A 23,631-nucleotide genomic window follows, 5' to 3' on the forward strand; every position below is an offset into this window, starting at 1 on the left:
AAAAGCGTTCAATGACTGGGCATGACCACAACATATGCACCATGCCCGCGTTCTCCTCATCACACTTGGGGGCATGCTTGCCGTCCTGCATTCTCAAACCTCGATATCCTCTGGGGTGTCATATGCCCTGTTCGTAATATACAGTTGTATCTGTTTCAATCTCGCATTTCTAGATACCTTCTTATGATACCCCTGAGCCCGCTTCCACATCCCATCCTCCATCGGGGCTCCTACTTCCGTTTCCCAATCTAGTCTCAACTGTGTGACCTCCTTCCCCACTTTGAACATCAAAATCTCATATATTCTAGATATCTCATGTCCCCCTTCCACTATGTCGTATATCATATCTATGGTGGCATCTGGTTCTTCCTCCAGCACAGTTTCGGGCCATATTCTCTTAACTCTCTGCACCATTCTGTGATATGTAATATACTGGCCCGCATGCAACCCAGTTTCATCCCGCAGCCTCTCAAAGGTAATAATAGAACCCTCCCGCCAAATATCACCCATTGTTGCTAGCCCAACCGGTTCCCAGTGGTTTCCGATTATCATTCTTAGCTGTTCATCTGCCCCTGTTAATGCAACCAGTGGTACCTGCGGAGAGCATGGAGACGGGTTCTCCATCATCTGGCATGCCCTACGCCACATCTTCCACCCCAGTATCATCATTTTCGGGCGCCCTTTCATTTCTGCCTTGGGTACCCACATCATCCCTTTCAAATAAAATGGTGCACAATCTTGTCCAAACAGCCTGGATTCAGAGGTCTCTTCATCAGAGAGCCATTTGGCAACATACTGCAGTTGGCTCGCTACATAGTAAACCTCATAGTTGGGCAATTTTATCCCCCCTCTTTCATAGAAATTCTGTAGCTTCCATAGCGCCACTCTGTTCCGCGTGTTATGCCACAAGAAATCCCTGCACATACTATTCAGTTTGGTGAATAACTTCTTAGGTATCAAGCATGGTATGTTCCCAAAGTAGTGCAGGAGCCTAGGCAAGACCACCATCTTGAGCATTGCTCCACGCCCCATCATTGCCAAGGGCAACCTCAACCAAAATCGCATGCAATTTTCAATTTTTTTAATGGCCACCTCCGTGTTGGACCTATGCTCCTCTTCCACTGTGTGGTATATGTCTAGCCCTAAGTACCAAAATGTACTGACCACTCATGGTACCTGCAATACGGGTAACTGCTCCACTGGGATCCCTTTGTATCCACCTAGTGGGAACATACTAGACTTCTGGGGGTTCACCGCTATACCAGACAACCCCGCATATCTCTCCATTACGTCTAGAATGTGTTGGAGATTTTCTTCCAGGTGCCGCAAGTACAGCAGCATATCATCTGCGCATAGGGAGATCAGATGTCGTTCCCCTTTCGCCTCAATGCCTATGGTATCATATTGTTGTCTCAGGTATATTGCTAGGGGTTCCAGGGCCAGTATGTAGAGCATTGGAGACCACGGACATCCCTGTCTGGTGCCCCTGTGAAGCTGCCACCTTTCCGATATTACTGATCCTGTCTTGACCCTGGCCAGAGGTTCACTATACAGTATTTTCGCCCACCGTACATATGCAGACCCCAACCCATAACACTCCAGGGCCGCCATCAGCCATGGCCACTTGACCGAATCAAAGGCCTTTATTGCGTCCAAGGACACAATTGCCATTTCACCTGCGTTTTCACTACCACTCTCAATAATTCGTTGGAGTCGTCTATGATTATTAGAGATGTTCCTATTTGGGACATAACCCGTCTGATCAGGGTGTATTAGTCTACCAATAACCCTCCTCAATCTATTTGCCAAGACAGCCATCAATATCTTGCTGTCTTGATTCAGCACTGACAAAGGACGATAGGAGCTGCAGCTGTGCCCAGGCTTATTAGGTTTGGGAAGCGGTATTATAATTGCTTCTCTCAGTGACTCTGGCAAACTTCCCGTCTCAAACGCTTCATTTAACATTTCTAACAGTGGGGGGAGAACCTCTTCCATGTATACTTTATAAAATTCACTTGGGAGTCCATCCACCCCCGGGGTCTTGCTAGTAGGCAACTGTCTCCCCACCTCTCCCAATTCTTCTAGCGTAACTGGTGCATCTAGCTCCTCTTTCTCCTCCGCACTTATCTTTGGCAATCCTATATCCTCCAATGTTTCTATTATCGTAGCGCGACTGCTCTTACCATCATTTCCATATAATAACTTAGAATAGTCTGCAAACTCTTGGTTAACTCCCTCTTGGGTGTCCGCTACACTACCGTCTTCCCTCATTATGGTCCTGATCGTGACTCTGGGGGGTCTTGCTCTTATATAGCCACGCCAACAGTCTTCCTGGTTTATCCCCACCCGCATGCTGTCTCTCTACATATTTTTTATAATTGAGGTTACACAATCTATCCCAGTACTCCGCGCATTTTTGCTGTAGCATGAGTATCAGTTCTAATTTCTCCTTAGTGTCTTCTTCTCCCCTTAAAGCCTCTTCCAGTTTCTCCTCTGTCTCTTGTAGATCAGCTAGAATCCCACCTTGTAGACCTTTAGATTTTGCTATGGCTACCCCGCTCATCACGACTTTGAAGGCCTCCCACAGTGTTCCTGCCGAGTCCACACTACCAGTATTCGTCTCAAAAAAGTTTACAATCTCCTCCCTCATGTCCTCCCTAAAAAAAGGGGTCTCTCAGTGCTTCCGCTCGTAGGCGCCATGTCAAAATCATCGCTCTCGGGGGGCAGTATTGTCATCCGAGGATCAGAGGCGAGTGGTCCGTTTATATTCTATTTGTGTAATCTCTGTTATCACTTCAGGTGTAGTAAAGACATAATCCAACCGCGTGTGTAACAGCTGCGGGGCAGTATAATGCGAATATTGCCTCTCCTGGCGGTGTCTCATTCTCCATGCATCTTCTAGACCAAAGTCACTCAGCAATGTCTGCAGTGCTTTAGCAGCAGGGGCAGGTCTGTCCACCTTCCCATCCGATCTATCCACCCTTGGGTTAAGTATGCAGTTAAAGTCCCCTCCCCAAATGACCACGCTCCCCACACACGTGCTCAAATTAGTACACAATGTTCTGATGTACACCGCTGTGTTCTGGTTCGGGGCGTACGCATTTACCATGCTTATCTCCCGATTTTCCACCAGTCCCCTCAATATAACTTTCCTCCCATCTGTCTCAGCTAACTCTTGCAACCATTGAAACGGGACATGTGGCGCCACCCAAATGAGCACTCCCCTGGCATAAGCAGAATATGTTGAACCCACCATCACTCCCTTCCATTTCCCAGCAATCATATCCATTTTCTCCCGTGTCAGGTGAGTCTCTTGTAGCAGTGCAATGTCTATGTTTTTGCTTAAGCAGGTACAACATGACCTTATTTCTCTTTAGATAACTATTTAGACCCTTACATTCCATGTAACTATTTTAAGGTCCCCCATGGCTTATTCGAGTTCCATTCCACCTCCCACAGGTGTAGTCTAAATCTAAGTTCCATTCCTTTCTGTATTGGCTCATTCCCCGGTTTAAACTCCCCTTAACCAAAAACACACCAAACTCCCCGTTCCCTCCCCTCCCACCTCCCATCCCCAACATCACACCCCTGAACTGTTGCCCAGCTCCATCCCTGGATCTCAGGCACCCCCGCATCTAGCTCTTTCTGGCAATCGCCTGTACTCGAAGCTCCGCAGGGTGAGGTCGCCCTATTGGCTAACCTACTGCTACTACTACTATTGCTCGGGGGGTAGGGTGCTTTCGTCCTGCCGCTCCTGTATGCTTCAGTTCAACCACACATTGCTACTCAATTTACGTATGTATACGAACTGCTATATTCCAGTCCCTTAAGTTCGACACAGTCAAAGGTATCACAGCCAAATATCAGCTTTACTCGGTCACACCCCTTTATCTTAATCTCTATCATAGTCACTGCTGGGGTACCCGCTTTGCATCATATACATGCAATCACCCAATCACGTATCGATTTCTTCTTGAGCCTACTCCATATCTCGTTCCGGGCAACCCTGAAGGTCCAGCCATGTCGCTGCTTCTTCCGGAGTGTCAAAAAAGTACATCCTGCTTTTGTGCAACACTTTCAGTTTCGCTGGGTATAGAAGCATGTATTTGATTCCGGCCATGCGTAACCTCCTTTTGATTGGCACATAGCTATACCGTTGCCTCTAGACCAACATCGTATAGTCAGGATACGCTGTGATGGTGCTTGAAGCCCTTTCAATCGTTCCCCCTTTACGAAAGTACTCCAAAATCTTCTCGCGATCCTTATAGTTCAGTATCTTTGCGATTATCGCCCGGGGAAGGGCCCCAGGCTTCGGCTTCCTCATAAGGGCTCTGTGTGCGCGCTCCACTGCAAATCCTTGCGAGAGTTTTTCGGCCCCTATTCCTTGTAAGATTAGGTTCTCAACGTAGTCTCTAGGGTCCTGGCCTTCCTCCCCCTCTGGCAGGCAGACCACGCGGATATTGTTCCTTCTTGCTCTCCCTTCCACTTCCTCCGCACGATTCTCCAGGTTAGCTACCTGTTGCTTCAGTACGTGAACCTCCTTTGCATTGTTGGTGCTAGTATCCGTGTTGGTTTTCACCGCACTCTCCAGGCTGCTCGTTCTCTCTGCCAACGCCCTAACATCTTGTCGCAGCTGGGTGACTTCTATGCCTACTGCGTCTATTTTAGCCTCCAGGGAAGTGCGCAAGTCTGACATCGCTATCCCCCATGATTCTCTCAGCTCTGTAATGGCTGCTAATATCTGGTGATTTTCAGTCGCTACAGTGCTCTTCACCGGTGCTGTCGCGCTTTTGGGAGCTGTGGTCGTAGGAGATTGCTGCGTTTTGGCGAATGCTTCCATTGTGGATTGTTTGTTCTTGCTTACGGCCCCTCTCCCTGCCATCTTGCAGTCTCAGTTATGTGTCTGAGGTTGCTTGGTCTCTGGTGTATCAAACCTGCTCCTCTGTTTTGATGCGGAACCAGTGTATCACACCAAGTCCGGGTCAATTATCCTAGAGGAGCCCCTGTATAGGCTTGTGTTTGTTGGGCTATTTCACCGAGTGGGTTGTGTCCTCCCACGTTTCAAATAGTCTTGCTGCATCTTGGAGACTACTCTTTTCCTTTATCGTGATCACCCAGCTTTTGGGCTCTTTGCACTCTTCCCACCACTGCCTGTATCTGCAAAAGTCACTCTTATATCATCATCAGTTGGATCCACCCTGTATGCCGTGCCTTTCTATGGTGGCGTCCACTTTCTGGCTCTTCCACGCCTCGGGGTCTTCTGCTTGTCCTCAGCCCCACAGAGTGCCCACAGCTCCCAATATTATACTCCTGTTTGTCTTTAGGAGCACAGAATCACCTCCATCAGTGCCAGCCCAGTGGCCTTTTAGTGTGTTCTCCCATAGCTGTTTCCACAGGGTGTCAGTTACCCCAGTTATCAGCTGCTGATGATATTAAGGAGCAGCCGCCTTTTGCACCAGCTGCCCCTTCTGTTGGAATCCCAATAATCTGACCTCCAGCTCGACTCTCACGCGCCTCCGTCCTCTGCGTGGCCGTCCCGAACTCCTTGATCCTAGTCCAGGCATCCGCTACTAATGTTGCCACACGTTCCTGCGGCGCACCCGCTGCCTCCGCTACAATGTGTCTTGCAGTTCTGGTTCGCAGCGCCTGTTCTCCTCATAGGGAAGCGTCCGGGTAGCTGCTCCTAATAGTCTTTGTCCCGCGGCGCTCGGCTGCATCAGCTCTGCGCATCCCGCTCCCTACGATGGAACGTTCAAGGAGCCCCACCGGTGGCTACAGTATCTCTTCGATCCTCCGTTCGCAGGCTCCCTACACCTGGCTGTTCAGCGCGAGCTGATACTGTATTAAATATGTGCTCCGCTGGGTACCCCATCTGGGGCCAGCTCTTCGCTCACAGCCCAGTTCTGTGATTTCGATGGTCGGGGTCTCGATGCCTTTGTTGTCCGCCATTTTGTGGGAATACATGCCCACCAAGCCACGTGCATAAAAGTCTATATCTTCGGCATGCTTACAACGATAGGCTTGTAAATTGTTGATGTTGTGGGGCACACATTCCGACGCCTTTGCTAATGTTTCCAGGAACTTTTACATCAATTTAAGTGCGTTATCACAGATCTCCGTCGGATCAATAGGAGCTGCTGCACCGGAGCATGTCCTACTTCATGGCTAGTTAGTCACGCCCACGAAGTACCATTTGTTTGTCTTTGGGGAGTCTCTCTGCTCTCCCAAGCTGGTCTTTGAGGTTGCAACATCCCCTAAAAGCCATCATGGGCGCTTTGGTGAATAACTCATGTAGCAGGGGGTCATTCTGTAGAATGCTCCAGTGTTTTCTGATGCTCTTCCCTACCTGGAAGCTCTGTCTCGAATATTTGGAGATATACAACAGAGGAATTTCTTTGTTTTTCTCCTTCGGAGTTAAAAGGTGATCTTTACTGACCAGATTTGATCTTTGTTTAGCCTCTTGTAGAAAATGCTCCGGGTAGCCTCTTGTTTCAAGTTTAACCAGTAGTTTAGAGCATTCAGTGTCCAATACAGCTGGGTCCGAAATGATACGTTTAAGTCACAAGATTTGACTAAACGGCAGACTTTTGAGCATCGACTTTGGATGAAAACTTGTAATATGTAATAAGTTGTTAGCATCTGTCGGTTTATGATATACGGTGGTAGTGATCTTATTGTCTTGGATTTCCAAATTGACGTCCAAAAAATGTAATGATGGTGTTCCAACGTCCATGGTGAATTTGATGTTAGGGTGAACTGAGTTAAGGTAGTTAAAGAAAGAAGTCAATTCATCTTGAGTGCCACAACAGATGCAAAAAATGTTGTTTATGTAGCATTTCCATAGTAGTACCTTGCAAGACCATTGGGTGGTCCAGTACATGCTTGTGCTCAAATCTGTACATAAATGTGTTTGTGTAAATGGGGGCTATAGAAGAGCCCATAGAGGGTTCTGTCTTGGATCCTCTTTTCTCTGTGTCTTGTTTTTTTTGGCTCTGTTCCAGAGTCATTTTTCCTCCCCTACACCCTTAAGTTTTACTTACCTCTAACTTTGCATTCCAGGCAAATTTACATAAATAAATTTACAAAAAGGTGTGCACCCTCAACTCCGTCTTGCACAGAGTACAGAGTTCCCTCCTCGGGCAGGGGTCCCTGGTCCCCTTCATGGTCCGAGTAGAAGTCCTTAGGCAGGCCATCCTTTGAACTGGAGTAAATGTGAGGAGACTTTCTCTGCGACCCGACGGGGTATGGAGCAGACATCCTTGTTGGCCTAGGCAGGAAGTTAGATGGAAGCAAGAACTCCCTCCCCTCACCCTACCAGCAGAAAATCCACAAATTTCAAGGAGCGAAGCACGAGGACTCCCAACACCAGAGACATGCAGTAAAAATCTGAAGATGGCCAGTAGGGGTGGAACTTAGGAGGACGAGCATCATTGGCAGCGGGTAGTAGGACAATGATTGGTTATAGAGGAGACAAGCAGTTATCAGTTTAAAGCCAAACGGTTTTCTTTTTACTGAGGATTCCCCGCCTGACGATAGGGAATATTCATGAGCATGTGAATCCAGCCAAGATCCCATGCTGGAGAGTAGTTAAAGGAATGGTTAACATTTTTTGGGCGAACCATCCCTTTAAATAAAAATGCTTGATGACTAACTACGAAAACTAGAACTCTGCAGAATGCGACCAACCCGAGGGCAGGAAAAAAAAAACACTGAGGACCTTGCCATTTGAAGGAGCATGGGTACTGTACACGCCACAGTAGGGCTAGCATTACATACACACACTGTCAATGTCCCTTTTCGAAAATTGAAAATAAATCATGTAATACTCTGCTCCAACCACTAGATGTTGGCCTATGCAATGCATGCAATTCTAAGAAAAATCCAGGGCAGAATTGGTACTTTATATGAATAAAGGACTCTGTGGGCCAACGTAGAGGCTCTGCCCATCTCCACAGTTCAGACATTCGAATATATTCACGCACTGCATACACCCATACAAAATAAACAGATATTATGGAGGACAGTAAACAGGACTACCTTACATCATTATTGAGCTGCAGTGAAGTGCAAGAGCAAAATATTAACTGCATGTGGAATGGTACAGATTGTCTCCTGCCATAAGTGTGGGGGTGGGAGTGGCGATCAGATAAATGTCTAGGTTCGGTATCCTGTTACTGGTGTAAGTATGAAGAGCCCAGGAATGCAGCCATCATAAAACATGGTGGGGTAGAGAAAGCCGAATGGGGAAGAATGTTTTCTGCAAAAATGCAGCCACATCTACTTCATGGGGAAAGGAACAGAGAAAAGGCTAGGCCGCATGTTAAAATGGGGAGAGTAAGCTAAGGCTGTGTGGAGAAAAGGGGTGAACATTGAGCAGTTGAAAAGAATGCAATGGGACGGTGGTGTTTCGGTGTAAGCATAAAAGGAATGATAAGGTGGATAATCCAAAAATATAATAGTTGTAGCCTAGGGAAAGGATTGTACAAAAACATGAACGAGAAAAAGGAAACAAAATGAGAACAAATTGATGAAAGAATGAATCTGGCAAAAGGATTAAATGTGAGGGCTAGATAACAGATTGGATGAGGCAATTCACATGGAAAAAAGGCAAACGGTCTGATCATCTTGGGAGGTGGCTGTGGAGGGGGAGTTAGCTGGTGTTATGAGTGCATGAAGATAGTCAAGGCAGGGGTGGGAGTAGGCTATTTGAGATTGTTCAGTGGTTCTTAGATGGGATGCCAGAGTTAAAGCAAATCAGTGTTGCCACTGACCTTCTCACGGTCCAACAAATATGCAACTTCCATGGGTTTTTAATCTTCTTTTGGTATTTATTCATCACAGACCTAGATTCGAAAAGCAACGGAGCGCTATACAGAGGTATACAACAATAGAGATACACAACAGAGCGCTTTACAGAGGTATACAACAGTACAGATGCATAACAGAGCACCTTTCAGAGGTAACACAGAACAGATATAGTGTGGGGGCTAGGATACAGAGGTGCACAGAGGACAGGTACAGCTGTACAGGGTGGCCGGAAGGAGCAGGGCAGACGGCATCTAGCGAGTCAGGTGGCGTGGGGGTGACGTGATGGCCTAAGTGTTGAGGAGGAGGGACTCCTTGAAGCAGTGGGTCTTGAGTTCTGTTCTGAATTGTAGGAGGAGCATGGTCGCGAGTCTGATGCTGACAGGGAGGAGGTTCCATAGTCTTCAAGCGTAGGCAGAGAAGGCTTGTTTTCTGGTCCTTTCATTTTTGCAGCAGGGGATTTAAAGTCTGCATGTGTCCTGGCTTCTGGTGGTGCGCTGTCCGCCAGAGAGGCAGAGTTTCTCTGCGAGGTAGCTGGGTGACTTGAGGGTGAATGCCTTATAGATGATGCAGCAAGACTTGAAGGTGATTTGTGCGTGCAGTGGCGGCAAGTGAAGGTTGATGAGGGCCGGGGTGATGCGGTTGTATCTCCGTAGACCCATGATGAGGCATGCAACCGCGTGTAGGACACTTCTCTGGGCCCCCAGGCGAAGACGATGTCAGGTCTTCAAGGAGGGCATTGCCCACATCCAGGTGCTATAGGACCAGTACTTGAACAGTGGATCTAAAGCTGTCCGGAGGGAGGAAGGGCTCGACTTTCCACAGAAGGGAGAGCTGATGCCAAGCTGTCTGAGTTTTCTTAGCTACATGTGTCTTGAAGGAGAGGTGTTTGTCGATGTGGAACTCGAGGGACTTGGTGCAGGAGGTGAGCTAGGGTGTGAATCCCTAAAGGTTCATGGTTGATAGCCAGGTCGGTATGTCTGGGTGTTCGCTGTTTGTGAGGAGTACGAATTCGGTCTTGGAGGGGTTGAGTTTCAATCAGCGAGAGGCAGGTTTTGAGCCTGTGCATGTCCTTGATGGAGTCGATCTTGGATGTATAACTGTGTGGATGTTGTGCGTGGCTAGGAGGGCTCTGAGCGGCTCCATGTATAGATTGAAGATCACTTCGGAGAGGATGAAACCCTGCAGTACTACACAGGTGCTGGTAGCATTCACAATCTAGAGGAGCCCATCTGAAAAATCTGTTGGCGAGGCAGGACAAACCAACGTAGGCCAAAGTCGCTGATCCCCCATGTAGGGTGTCCGTGAGTGCCTGGTGGTCTACTGTGTTGAAAGTGGCCCAGAGGTTGAGTAAAGCCAGGATGCAGAAGTGGCCATACTCAAGGATGTTGAGGGCGTCATCGACCACCTGTATGGTTGCTGTCACCGTGCTGCATCTAGGTCTGAATTGGATGAGATTGTTGGTGTCTATGTGTTACTGCAGTTGCACGGCTACCACTTTCTCAATGATCTTACCTAGGAAGGGAAGATGGGTTAAGGGACGATAGTTGCCTAGGTTGTCGGGATCCAGAGTGGGTTTCTTTAGTAGAGGGAGGATTTTTCCTGTCTTTAGGGTCAAAGGGAAGGTGCTTTGAGTTAGGGAGCTGCTGATGATCTCCAGGTGTAACGCTCACCTGGTATCCACAGGGACATCACTCAGCCTGTTCTGACCTCTTACGACCTCAAACCCTTCCCTGGAGTCTACTAGACTAGAGACTGGGCCTGAAACACAGGATTGGCAGAGTTTAACTCCCTATTGTCTCTGTGTGCTTGAACCCCTTCTTCCCCGGGGTCCAACCCCTCCCTTTGATCCACAGCTCACCTCGTTTTCTTGGAAAGTGTGCTCTCCGTCCTGCTTTCAGCAAAGGGGCGCGTTGATTGATGCAGGCTTGTTGCTGCCTAGTTACTTCACGGGCAAGAGTCCAACAGGTAAGTATAATGAGTCTTTTGAACAGTTCTCCAACTTCGTTCCTTTCCTTCCTTAGATGATGACCGGCGTCCGGGGATGGCAACGTGCTGCTGAGATGAGTAGCGCTGAAGGTGAGTGAGAGTGCGATGCGACCCTTTCGCATTTGTATTGAACTGAGTTCTTTTTCTGTGTCTTTTAGGTGCCGCAACGTTTTCAGCGTGGATGCCAGTTATGAAGAAGAAATGCGGTGAGTAAGTGCGGTATGCGGCGCCTCTAGATGTTTCAACGCTTACCTGGATTGTCTTTTCCCTCTTGCAGATGGATGAGAAGTTCCGGAGACAGAGTTCCCACAGAGCGGCTGGGATTCAGGTAAGCGTTTGAAGCTCGTACAGTCTTTAAAAAATAAGCAAAGATTTGCTGAATGCTTACTAATGCCTTTTTTCTGTTCTTTTCCCTTTTCCTTAGGAAGCGGCGTGCCAGGATGGGAATGACACCGCCGAAGATGCCCGCAGAACAGAAGGAGCGATGAATGATGGGCAGAAGCGCCACAAGGTAAGACTGTTCCTGTGTTCTTGTTCTTGCAGGAGCTGAGCACAGAAGAAAGATGCAGGCCTACTGGAGACTGATCCGAACACGGTGAGTGTCCCGCTGCAGTGCAGAAAACACAAAGCATGTTTCTCAGCCTGGGCGTGGCTTAAATAGTCTCTGGGTATCCCAGGTGTCTCTGGGCGGAACCACACCCAAAAGACTAGACTGCACAGGCAGTTCCGGGAACTGAAATATGTGGGGGCATCCATCTTGTCCCCATCAATGCACTACAAGTCCAATCCCCAATGTTATCCTGTGGGAGTGAGTGAGTCTGGTGCCACAAGTGCCAAGTCTGACTCCAAGTGGGTCTTTGGAGGGATGGAGAGGCCCTTGAGGGCCATGTAGGTGATCGTGGCCTGGCTCCAGCCTGACATCTTGGAGGTCTGGGGACATGAGGGGCAGGAATCATGACACCAGGTAGGGAAGGAGAGCTTCTGCAGGGAGGATCTTGAAGATGGATGCTGGGGGGATGTTGTCAGTATACAGTATGGCTTTGAGGTCGGCCAGGGTTTCTACCAGGTCCTCAGTAGAGCATCTTGAATGTTGTCCAGGGAGTGGAGATTTCGTGAGGATCGACGTGGGTCTGTGGATGCAGAGCTGATGTCTATGTGCTGGCAAATCTTGCTGATTTTGTCGAAGGTGTTGACGACAGTGGATTTTTCAATTGAGTGTGGTATGGCAGGTTCTGGTAGCAGATTGACCTCTTTGAAGAGGGCTTTGTTTTTGGTGTCAGCTTCTGCTATGGTGTTCTGATAGTAGGAGGCCTTGTCTGTGTTGATTACTTGTTGGCGGGTTTCTCAGAGTTTCTTGAGGAGCGCCATGTCGGATGCGGTCCTGGAGTAGTGCCAGGTTTTTTCTTGTTTCCGGATTACTCTTTTTCCGAGGTTGAGTTCTTGCGTGTACCTGGGTGTTGATAGTCTCAGTTTGCAGGTGCGTCATTTCAGAGGCGTGTGTCGGTCGATGTAGGCTGAGAGACATAGCGTGCTTCCAGTACAGAGTAGAGAGCCGCAGTTCAGTTGGGGGTGTTCATTTCGGTTCTATGTCATTATTTTGATTTTTGTATGTCGCCTAACCGAAAGAACGATTTTTTTCGGCAGGTTTTAGGTGGCATACAAAAATCGAATTTACATATCTTCATCCCCTCACTCTCTCTTCCTGGATTTCACTCCTGCACCTCCCTCCCTCAGCCCACACCACCTCCATCCCCTTCCAAGACCCCCGCCCCACACACCCACCCACCCAAAACCCACCCACACACACACCCCCCCCCCCCCCCCTCCATCAAGGCTGCTTGCGGGTCCTGGCGTGCCTGCCAGCCCCTGCACGGACTTGTGTGCGTCGCAGGGGCTGACAGTTCAATTTAGAAAGACCGCTCTGTGCAGTCACGGAGTGTTAGGAAAAATGTTCTATTTATGTGTCATTTTCCCTCCAGTTGTGTACCACCCCCCCACACTTTTTGTTGTCGTCTGACCACCCCAGCCTGACTTTTGCCAGTGGAGCACAGCTTTCTGCTATTTTGTTAAGGGGAAACTGACATTCTGATAAAACAGTCAGTACTGGGGGATTTTGTTTCCCTTAGTCTTTCACTTTGTTGCTATTTCTTATCAGTGCACCAAGTACCTTACAGTACAGTGTGCTGGGGTCTTCTTCATTTTTAACGCCCTAGAGACCCTCAAAGGATTTTTCTGTGAATGTATAAGTGTGCCATGGACAGAGCTGGTGGCAGCTGTTACTTTTCATGTGTTTTCAACTATTTTTAAGGGTCCATACTGCGTTTTACCGTGCTTGGCCCAGGACAGTGGCCAGTGCCTAAAATGGCAATGCCAGGAGGTCCTTTGGCCATCTTGTCCCTTTGCCTTCCCCAGGTCGAGCAGGCCCTGGAAATTCCTTATTTGGTCATGCAGAAACCCTGCGCAAACCGATGCTTTTCGCAGGCATCTGCATTCCTTGTGTGTGTGCCACCAGGATGTGTCCTGGAGCTGTCTCGTTCCAATATACATCCTGGGTGCCAGGATGTCTGGTGTACTGGGATGACTGGGACCTCCGTGGTCCGTGATTGGTTCACGTCTGGGATGGCTGTATGTGAGCAGATCTCTCATTGGTTTCTCTTTGTTTTGGCGCAAAGGAGATTTTGGATAAGAGAAGGCATTTTACACCCATTCCAGGTCGATCTTCTGAGTTCACACTGAAATTAGTAAGGGCGCCAAGTATCCTGAATCAACTAAGCAAATCCGTAGAACTGCTAGTGACCCGCTGGAAGCTTTGGCACCCTGAGCCTGCTGTTGTCCCGTGGGACCCCTTGTTTCTGATCAAACCTAGAAGGCCTGCAAGGGTGCTTCAACACATTGGAATAGTGGGACCAACTATTCTTGGCACCTCCAATTTAACCTGCAAACAAGCCTCTTCGGAAGTGTTCCTGGACCGCCCAGTGAACTGACCAGCTCGTATGGGACCTTTGCCCTGGAAGTGCCACCATCTTGAGTTTTTACTTGAGCCTCTGGCGACTGTAAGCTCTGGGTATAAGGCACTCTCCTGCCGGGTTTCGTACACCTAGCATTCCTAGGTCTGGAATTAGGAGAGTACGCCTGAACCCGAGCATACGCGGTTAGGTTACTGTGTCGCTCAGCTGTGGTGACGAACTTCGTGGGTGCCTTGCTGCTGTGCCCCCCAGCGCCTTGAGTCTCGCTGCAGCGGAACTGGCCTGATCCCTTCATCAGGAGCGGAGAAATCGCCACTGTCCCACCACGGAATCATCCCTGCAATACAGCCCCTGAAAGCCACAGAGCCGCGCAACTGCAGGATTTGAACCTGCGACCGAAGTGGACTCGACTGCCGAAGTTTGGTCTGGAGTGCGGTGAGGGTTGGTGAGTACTTGCAACCCTTACCGGTGGCCCCTGGCGCATCCATCAATTTTTATGCATGAGTTCTTTATCGAGGTAGCCTGTGCTACCGAGCTATTCCCAATTCTTGGATCCTGTTCTGTCGTCTTGGGGAGACCCTCCTCAAATAGTGGGAACATATTCTTCACTGCCTCACCCACCTTCCTGATTTGCTACAGCCCCTGAAAGAGACCCCCATATTGAATTAACCGCACGATTTCGTGCACCAGCACCGAAAGTACTTTTGAGCTCAAGGCTCCACTCATTTTAGGGACTGGACTGCTTCTCAAGTTAGGGTTTGAATTGTGAAGGACTGTCAGAGATATTCACACTGTATAACCCCTTTCTTTACAGGTCATGGAACTGTACTAAGTAATATCCCTGTTGGCCATTGGTTGATGTATGTATGTTTGCTAGATTAGTGTTGTGTTGGTTTTGTTATTACTGCTGAATAATTACTTTCTGGAGAGCTGTAGTGGAGGGAAGGCAGCGCAGTGATGATTAGATTGATGATACCCTTCTCGTACGTTGGATCTTTCGTGTGCTGTATAAAGCAGAGTGTGTTGAGAAGGCTGAGAAGTGCTCCCTGTATCCGTTCGGTGGCCTTGTTGGACGGCGAGGTTCAAGTCACCTAGGAAGAGGTTGGCATGTGTGAAGGAGGGACATGGTGGTAACCAGGTCAGTGAAGTCTCTGATGAAGGTGGTGCTGGGTTTGGGTGGTCTGCAGATGAGATGGAAGGTGACTGTGTTTTTCAGTGAGCAGGAAGTGGCAGGAGAGGACTTTGAAGGAGCCAACGTTGCTGACAAGTCTGGTGCAGGGCCACAAGGTCTTGTGGATGGCTGCAAGGACTCTGCCTGTCTTGTTTGGCCGGTCTCTGTGTTGGGTGCTGTAGCCATCGGGGACAAGGACATCTAGGATGTGGTTGAAGGTGGCAATTAGCCAGGTTTCAGTGATGAAGATGGCATGAAGGTTGTGTGTAGTGATGAGGTCGGTCATGTTTGTGCATGGGTGATAGCTGAGCAGACATTGGCGAGCATCAACGTGTTGTGGACGGTGAGGGGGTGCTGATGGGCTTGAGGCTGATGTGGGTGAGGTTGCTGCATTGTGATGTCCATGCCTTAGAGGAGGGGCAATGTTGTTGGAGTGGCCTGGTGATGGTGGGGATGAATGCTGAAATACATGTTGGCGCGTGCTTACCTATTGTCTGAGCAGGGGTTTGGGCCCTGGGTCCTCCCGGTCTGAACAGGTCCAAACAAGAACTTTTCATCATTTGCCCTTCACTTCAGACACCCTTGATCTAAGAATTAAGAGCAGAAAGGAAGGGGCAGGGTTAAGAAGGTGGTTGGTGTTTAGGCCACGTGACCTAGATCCACTTGCTGCTCACTAACTTTTAGTAGTTTAGCGTCTCTAGGCAAAAAGAAGGAACAAAAGGTCACCTTACCAATTCATTCCTTTCCACTGCTCAATGTTCACCCTATTCCGCCAAACAGCCTCAGGCGACTCTCCCTATTTTAAAATGCGGCCTGGCGCTTTCTTTGTCCCTTTCCCCATGAAGTGGAACTGGCTGCATTTTTGCAGAAAACATTCTTCCCCATTTGGCTCGTTCTCCCACACCATGTTTTATGAGGGATGCATTTCTGAGCTCTTAATGCTCACACCAGCACCAGCAGACAGGGACCTAGACTGTTATCAGATTGCCACCCTCAGACCCCCCCCCCCCCCGACCCCAGCCTCACACTTAGGGCAGGAGACATCTGCCCAATTCCATATGCAGTATAGATTTTCCTCTTGCACTTCAGTGCAGCTCAATAATGAGGCAAGGCATTTCTGTTTATTGTCCTATATAATAACCGTTTATTTTTAATGGGTGTTTGCAGTACGTGAATATATGCAAATGACTGGACTGTGGAGATGGGCGGAGCCTTTATGTTGGCCCACAGAGACCTTTATTCAGATTATGTACCAATTCTGCCCTAAATTTATGTATGCATGTATGAATTTCGCACTGCACAATATTTTTTATTCTGTCAAAGTGAGACTGAACGCCAAAACTAAAAATAGATTACAGATTAAGTGTTAACAATGCAATATTAAATATGTTTAAACACTTTTTTTCAGTGGCAATGACTAGGAAAGAAACCTTAGAGTGTACTCACCAACAGAGCCAAGTACTTGGACCCACTTGCGACCGGATTTCAGGTAAGGTGAAGCTGATATGAATTCCACTGAACTCTCCCTCCTCCCCCGTGGCAAAGCCACGGAGAGGGAGAGAGATTCCAGGGAAACCCTCGGGGGGGAAGAAAACCCTGCGTGTCTGTCGAATCGTCAGCTTCTGGTGTCTTCTAGCAGTAGTGCTTCAAGGTAGGTTTACATCGTACAGTCTAATATAAGAAAATGGATAAGACACAGTAAGTAATAGTAGCCTTAGAGTTTGGACCGTGTATGATGGAGAAAAGGAATGGGCAAACACCTTGTAGCGGATTGGAAAGTAATGGTACGTGAATCCAGAGACTCTGCTTTCGGGAGACTTCGGAAGACTTCACTGTGATAGAAGGAAGGAGTTAAATCGAGCTGAGAGAGAGTTCATGTATCTTTGATGACAAGGAGTACCTGTGATTGGAACGGACTGGCCGCTAAACAGTGGTTCAAATAGGTATTCCGCTATTTGGCAGAAGTATAAGATTGGCTGAGAGAGAGAGAGAAACAACGTCAGGACAATTTTCACCGTAGAAGGGAAAAAAGAAAGAGCCGACCCTGCCTTCGTACCTCGGATTTGTTTGAAGTACCGAAGCAACACGGAAGTTTCACTTGAGAGCGTGAGAGTTTGTACTGAAAGTGGAAGTGCTGCGGTAGCGGTACTACAGCTGGAGAGTAATGAGAGCTGATACAGGAAACAGAAGGTAGAAGGTAATTACACACAGAAAATGTAATAGGGACAGATAGGAAAACCCTAGATCCGAACTTACGTAGCATTGGTTTGAAGGAGTAGCAACGCATCTGCTTGTTGTAAAGTGAGATAGATATGCTGTGCTCGGTCGAGAGGGCGGAGTCGAGTTGCCATGTGGGAACCGAGCAGCTAGACTGTAACAGGCAGCAGTAGCTGCCATCTTAGGTGTAACAATGGATGCCGCATACCTCTGGACAGAACGATACAATAAGATCCAGCGCTTCCTAAGAGGTGCGACAATAAGGCTGGTCTGTCTGGCGAAAGTTAATCTGCAAAACTGGGGTCTTATATCTTTCTTTTTACCAAATGACATCAAACTACTAAGCGTTCATGACAGTGCTATATTGCATAGATGTTGCATATTGGTGGGATGAGAGGGTCATTGGCAACACTGATTTGCTTTAACTCTGGGAACCCATTTTAGGACAATTGAACAATCTCGTAGAGCTAGCCTACTCCCACCCCATCCATGGCCATCTTCGTGCACTCCTAACACCAGCTAACCCGCCCCACCGACCACGTCCCTAGATATCAGATCTTTTGCCTTTTATCCATATCAATTGCCTCATCCAATTAGTTACTGAGCATCCTTTTTCTAGACCCTTTTACATCCATATTTTCTCATTTTGTTGCCTTTCTTGTTCTCTCGTGTTTTTGTGCAATCCTTTCCCTAGGCTACACCTATTATAATTTTGTATTATCCACCTTATCATTCCTTTTATGCTTACACCGAAAAGGCACCTTCTCACTGCATCCCTTTCCACTGCTCCATGTTCACCACTTTTCTCCTCACAGCATTAGGTGAGACTTCCCATTTTAACGTGCGGCCTAGCATTTTCTCTATCTCTTTCCCATTTAAGTGGAACTGGCTGTATTATTTTTGCAGAAAACATGCCCCCCACCCCCCATTCAGCTGTCTCCCCCACCATGTGTTATGATGGATGAATTTTAGAGCTCTTAATGCTCACACCAGCCACAGGAGACAGGGACCTAGGCTCTTATCCGATCACCACCCTCACCTTCCCAAACCCAGCTCCACACTTATGGCAGGAGACATCTGTACAATTCCACATGCAGTTTAGATTTTGCTCTTGCACTTCACTGCAGATCAATAATGAGGTAATTAATTTCTGTTTACTGTTCTCCATATCTCTTTTTAAATGGGTGTAAGCAGTGCGTGTATATATATGCGAATGGCTGGACTGTGGAGATGGGCCCATAGAGACCGTAATACGGATAAAGTATTAATTCTGCCCTAGATTTCTGTATAATATATTGTGAGGAACCCGAGGGCGTCTTCACTTCTTTCTCCCCATCATCCTCTTCTCAGGGGGGCCAGGGAAGTGCCATTGCTCTTGGATCCCACCTCAGGGGGTGGAGATGCGAGGGAGGATCATCTGGTAGATGAGACTTTGGAATTGCAGGCTTTGTCCTTGGGTGAGACGCAGTATTCCCCATTTCCATTCCATGATGAACTCCTGCTCCCATCTTCATTTGTGGGATACTTCTATCCTTTTCTCTATGCCAAAAAAACCTCACAAGACATCCTAAATATGGGAACATTAGAAAGAGGACGAAGAAGGGGAGGTCTGCAGGCAAAACAGGGTATCCGCCTTTCTCTTACATGAACGAATCTCCCCCTCCCCCTTCTTTTAGGGACTATTGTAAACCCTCTCCCCTTTTTTCTTCTCATTTAACCCACTATGGTACTGGGATGAGGAAGAGACGACTACGAGTATGGAACACTAGTAAATAATTTCACCACTCTAGTATGGAGATGAGGAAGAGGCCTGCAGAGTGTTGTACAGGTCAGGCATGTCTCAACTGCTCCACTAATTGCAACCAGGCAATTACAATTAGGGACTCACACCTGTAACCTGCCAACTGGTTGCAGGTGTATAAAAAGGGAGGAGACCAGCAACAAAGAGACCAGCAGGGAATCCTGTACACAAAGAGGCCGCCTAGTTGGGTCCAGCAGGAGAGCCAGGACGCTGGCAGACGATCCCAGGGAGCTGTGGAGCCCAGGGCAAGGCATTCCGCAAGAAGGCTACAGGTGGCAGAGCCTCATTTGTCAGAGGTCAGCACCTGGAGCTGTGGACACAGAAGAAAGTGTCATGCCTGCGCCATGGGCGCATACATTTACGATCAATATGGACCTTATTTCCCATTTGCGAGACTTTGGTGCTTTTCTATTTTTCCCAACAAACTACACTTACCACAATGCACTTGGCTATAACCATCTTTTCCTGGCCATTCTTATTCGCCATCTTCGGAACTAAAATCCCCAGAAGCCCTAGGGATCTGCTCTGCTTCCACCAGCTCAGGAACAGAGAGGGAGGAGGCCGACTGTCTGCAGGTGTGCGGATCCAGTTGCGACCAATTAGCCTGCCTCTGTGCTGGGCTGGGCGGTATAAAAGCTGCTGCTTGCAGGGGCTCAGTCTCTTGCATTAAGAGTCCTTCCAGCACCTTTTTGCTTCGAGCTACGGATCTTTGTATGCGGTTCATTCTTACTCCTGCTTTGGATCCAGTGCCCTGCCGGGCTCTCTGCTTTGCAGCCGATCACGCTCTGCTGCTTCCCAGCCTCCGCCTTTGCCCTTCCGGGCTTCTGCCTTGCAGCCGATCACGCTCAGCTGCTACCTTCCGCCCTGGTCTTCCAGGCTCCTGCCCTGCAGCCTGCCTCACTCCAGCTGCCTACAGCCCTTGTTCTCTGGGCTCCCAGCTCTGCAGCCTGCCTCACTCCGGCTGCCTACAGCCCTTGTCCTCTGGGCTCCCTGCTCTGCAGCCTGCCTCACTCAGGCTGCCTACAGCCCTTGTCCTCTGGGCTCCCTGCTCTGCAGCCTGTCTCACTCTGGCTGCCTACAGCCCTTGTCCTCTGGGCTCCCTACCTTGCAGCTTACGGTCCTCTGCAGCCTTCTACAGTCAGCGGCCCTGCTCCTCTGGGCTTACTCCTTGCTGCCGGTCCTTCTGGCTCCTTGCCGCGCAGCCCGCTTCTCTCCGCTGCCAACAGCCCTTGTCCTCGGGCCTTCCTACCTTGTAGCCGATCACGCTCCGCTGCTTGCTACCTACAGCCTTTGTCCGCTGGGTTCTCAGCCTAGCAGCCCTCTTCAATCCTCCACAGCCTTCTACAGACAGCGGCCCTGCTCCCCTAGGCTCACTCCTTGCTGCCTGGTCCTTCTGGGCTCTTTGCCGTGCAGCCTGCTTTACTCCACTGCCTTAAGCCCTTTCCCTCTGGGCTCCCTACCTTACAGCCCTGCTCCTGTGGGCTTGCTCATTGCTTTCCTGTTCCTCTGAGCTCTCAACCTTGTTCCTTACTGTCCTCTGCTATCCAATCCTGTGACACGACTTTCCCTTCATTTCCTTCTGCTAGTTTGCTATCAACTTCCTTTTCCTGGATTTGTCTGCAAGTATCTTCTCTTGTACTGTTTGTAGACCCTTTTGTACAGAGCTTGTCTGTTGGTTTCCATCAGGCAACCTCTGCCCCTTCCCTTGTCTCGTTTCTACCTTACAGACACCCATAGCTGTTGTTCCAAGCCATGAGCAAACATCGTGGGCCTCTGTTATAGCAAACTGTGCAGAAGGCTAGAGTTTTTCCTAAGGTGCGTGGAATACTCTTTTCCTATATCTGCATACACCCCTAGAGGGAATCCATTCTGTTGTACCTATTCCCTGCTACACTTGCCTACTCTTCGTTCTCATTACTTTCAGCTGTGTGTGTACTTATCTGTCCACCTTACTTCGGCGCAACCACCCGAAACTCTTCCTGGGTGTCCTGTGCCACTCTTAACAGAGTGCCATCCCGTGACAGAAAGAAGAAAAGTGTCCGGCAGCGTCCGCTGAGAGAAGTCGGAGCTGCCGACGGGATCCAAAGAGAAAATAAAGTGCGCACAGGTCTTGCGGTTGAAAGCAAACGTGTTGAGTCGAAATTGAAAGCACAGCTGCCCAGAGGAGACGCCAGGGATCGCTGAGTGTAGAGGGAAGAGCACTCGAACTGGGTTGTTGCTGGTGCTGTGTGGAAAAGCCGAATTAGACGCAGTGTGAATGCACTCTAACTGGGTCGCTGCTGGTGCTATGTGGAAAAGCCGAATTAGACGCAGTGTGAATTAAAAGGCCTACGCAAGATGAAGCAGCAGGTTGACAGATGAAAACAAGGGCAGTATGACATGCAAGCGGCAAATTGAAAATCATAGTTATTGACGTGCCTTGATGACAAGTGTGTGTGAAATTTGTATGAAACATAAAAGAAAGCAAGAGCAGAAGATTGAGAGAGAGCATGAAAGCAAAGTGGTGAAGAAACAAAACCACCACAAAGTGAACTATGTATGAAAACACATTGTGGCCATGCCAAAAATACTGGTAAAGGAAAGATCAAATTGTGGCAAAGCCAAGAGGTTGACAAGGAGAAGCAAAGTGAGTGTGAACTATCACACAGGTACAAATAAAGAAGAACCTGTTTGGGCTAGAGAGCCAATGGTTCTTGGTTGCGTGACCTGTAATGGGTGGACCGTGTGGTCTGACAACTGTGCCTAGATGAGGGAAACCCCAACTGTGAAAACCAAAGAGGTTGCTGAAGTGAAACAACAGAAAGCAAACAGATTGAACTGTTAAGAAACCAGAAAAGGTCTGGCGCTGTTTTTGAACATTGAAAGATTGAAAATAAGTACAAGTTGACGTGAGTGAACTTGGGGAAGGGAATCCCAAGACTTTGTGGACCTGTCTTGAACTTGGGGAAGGGCACCCCGAGGGTTTGTGGAGTTGGCTTGAACTTGGGGAAGGGAACCCTGAGGTTTTGAATAATTATCTTGAACATGGGGAAGGAGAGCAGAAAAGTAAGCCAAGAGCTGGAAGAAGCTCAGACCTTTTGTTTGGAACGCTATGGGCCTCATTACGAGTTTGCTGGTCTGGATTCAACGCAGCCGGTAAAACTGTACCGGCATCGTTTACCGGACCGGCGAATTCCGACCTTCGATCCAGGAAACACCACCACCCCGAAACCGCCACCGCGGAGACAACATACCCAATAACTACGCCGGCAGACACAGCACGACGACACCAACAGTTACCGGCAATAGGTAACACCGTGCGCATTATGGGTAGCATGGACACCAACTCTGCCACAAAATTGGCGGTAAAACCGTGAACACCGTGGCGGTACCGCCGCCACCGCGGAGATGGTGTTAAACAGTGTCAGGTGAGCTGAATCAGACCACAGGTGCACCAAAGGAGCCCAGCTGGACCCAGCAGGCCACTGGGAGCCTACAAAAGGGCCACACCCAGGCCACCTCTATACACAACTATGCAGGCAGCCGCTGTAGCAGCATTGGGTCTGGGCCTATTGAACCTACAGGCAGCAGTGCACATGGTGGCAGCAATGGTGCACAGGAGGCGGAGGCAGCAGATAGCAAACGCTGCACCCAACCAAACCCAAATGTGCAGCCGGCACGACCCCGCAGGCTGCCGGCAATACCCCGCATCAGGGCCTCACCCTGGAACCTGCCCCAGGGCAGATCCACACATTATACCGCCTGGACCGTCCAACAATCATGTCCATCGTCACCATGATTGAGGACATCAGCACCCGCATTGGCATATGGACGGCAATCCCACCCCTGCTGAAGGTGGTCTCAGTACTGCATTTCCTTGGGACTGGAACGTATCAGCACACTGTTGGTGAGCTGCACGGACTGTCACAACCCTGCTTCTCAAGAATATTGGACCATGTACTGGATGCCCTGCTGCACCATGTGTCGGAAACACATCGCCCTCCCCCGTACCCTCACCCAGGTCATTGCCACCAAGTTGGCCTGCCATGCCAAATTGCATTGGTGCAGTAGACTGTACCCACATAGAGCTGACAGTACCACGTGCAATGGAGATGGTGTACCGCAATAGGAAACTATACCACTCACTAAATGTACAGATGGTATGTGACGCTGGACAAGTGATAACACATTGCTGTGCACGTTTTCCGGGCTCAACACATGACTGAATGGTCCTGCAGAATTTGACATTGCCCCAGTACATGGATCGCTATGCTGGACAAAGCACATGGCTATTGGGTGAGTACAACTGCCAATGCACGGCGCCTGTGAAAGGAGGGGGGTGTCCAGGGCAATGACCTGTGTGTCTGGATTCCTACAACTGGCAATGCATCACCCCCTGGCCAGTGTAATGGACAGTCACCACAATCCACACTTCCCAAAGCTACACATTACAGGTGGGCAAAGTGTGCCCGTACACACCTTGACTAAGGAGATGCACAACCAATACATGTACTGGTAGATGATGAAGATGACAATGGGGATGGAATGGCTGCCTCCCCTCAAAGGGGGGCACATGATGGACAACATGCAAGGGATGCACTCATTCGCATTTACTTTTGAGAGACTGTACATGAACAGCATTGCACGATTATGAGGATGCATGTCAATAAATGGATTGATTGCAAATGAAATAACGGATGTCC

Source organism: Ambystoma mexicanum, chromosome 3p (assembly GCF_040938575.1).
Source record: "Ambystoma mexicanum isolate Mex_15411 chromosome 3p, UKY_AmexF1_1, whole genome shotgun sequence".
Lineage (NCBI taxonomy): Eukaryota > Metazoa > Chordata > Amphibia > Caudata > Ambystomatidae > Ambystoma > Ambystoma mexicanum.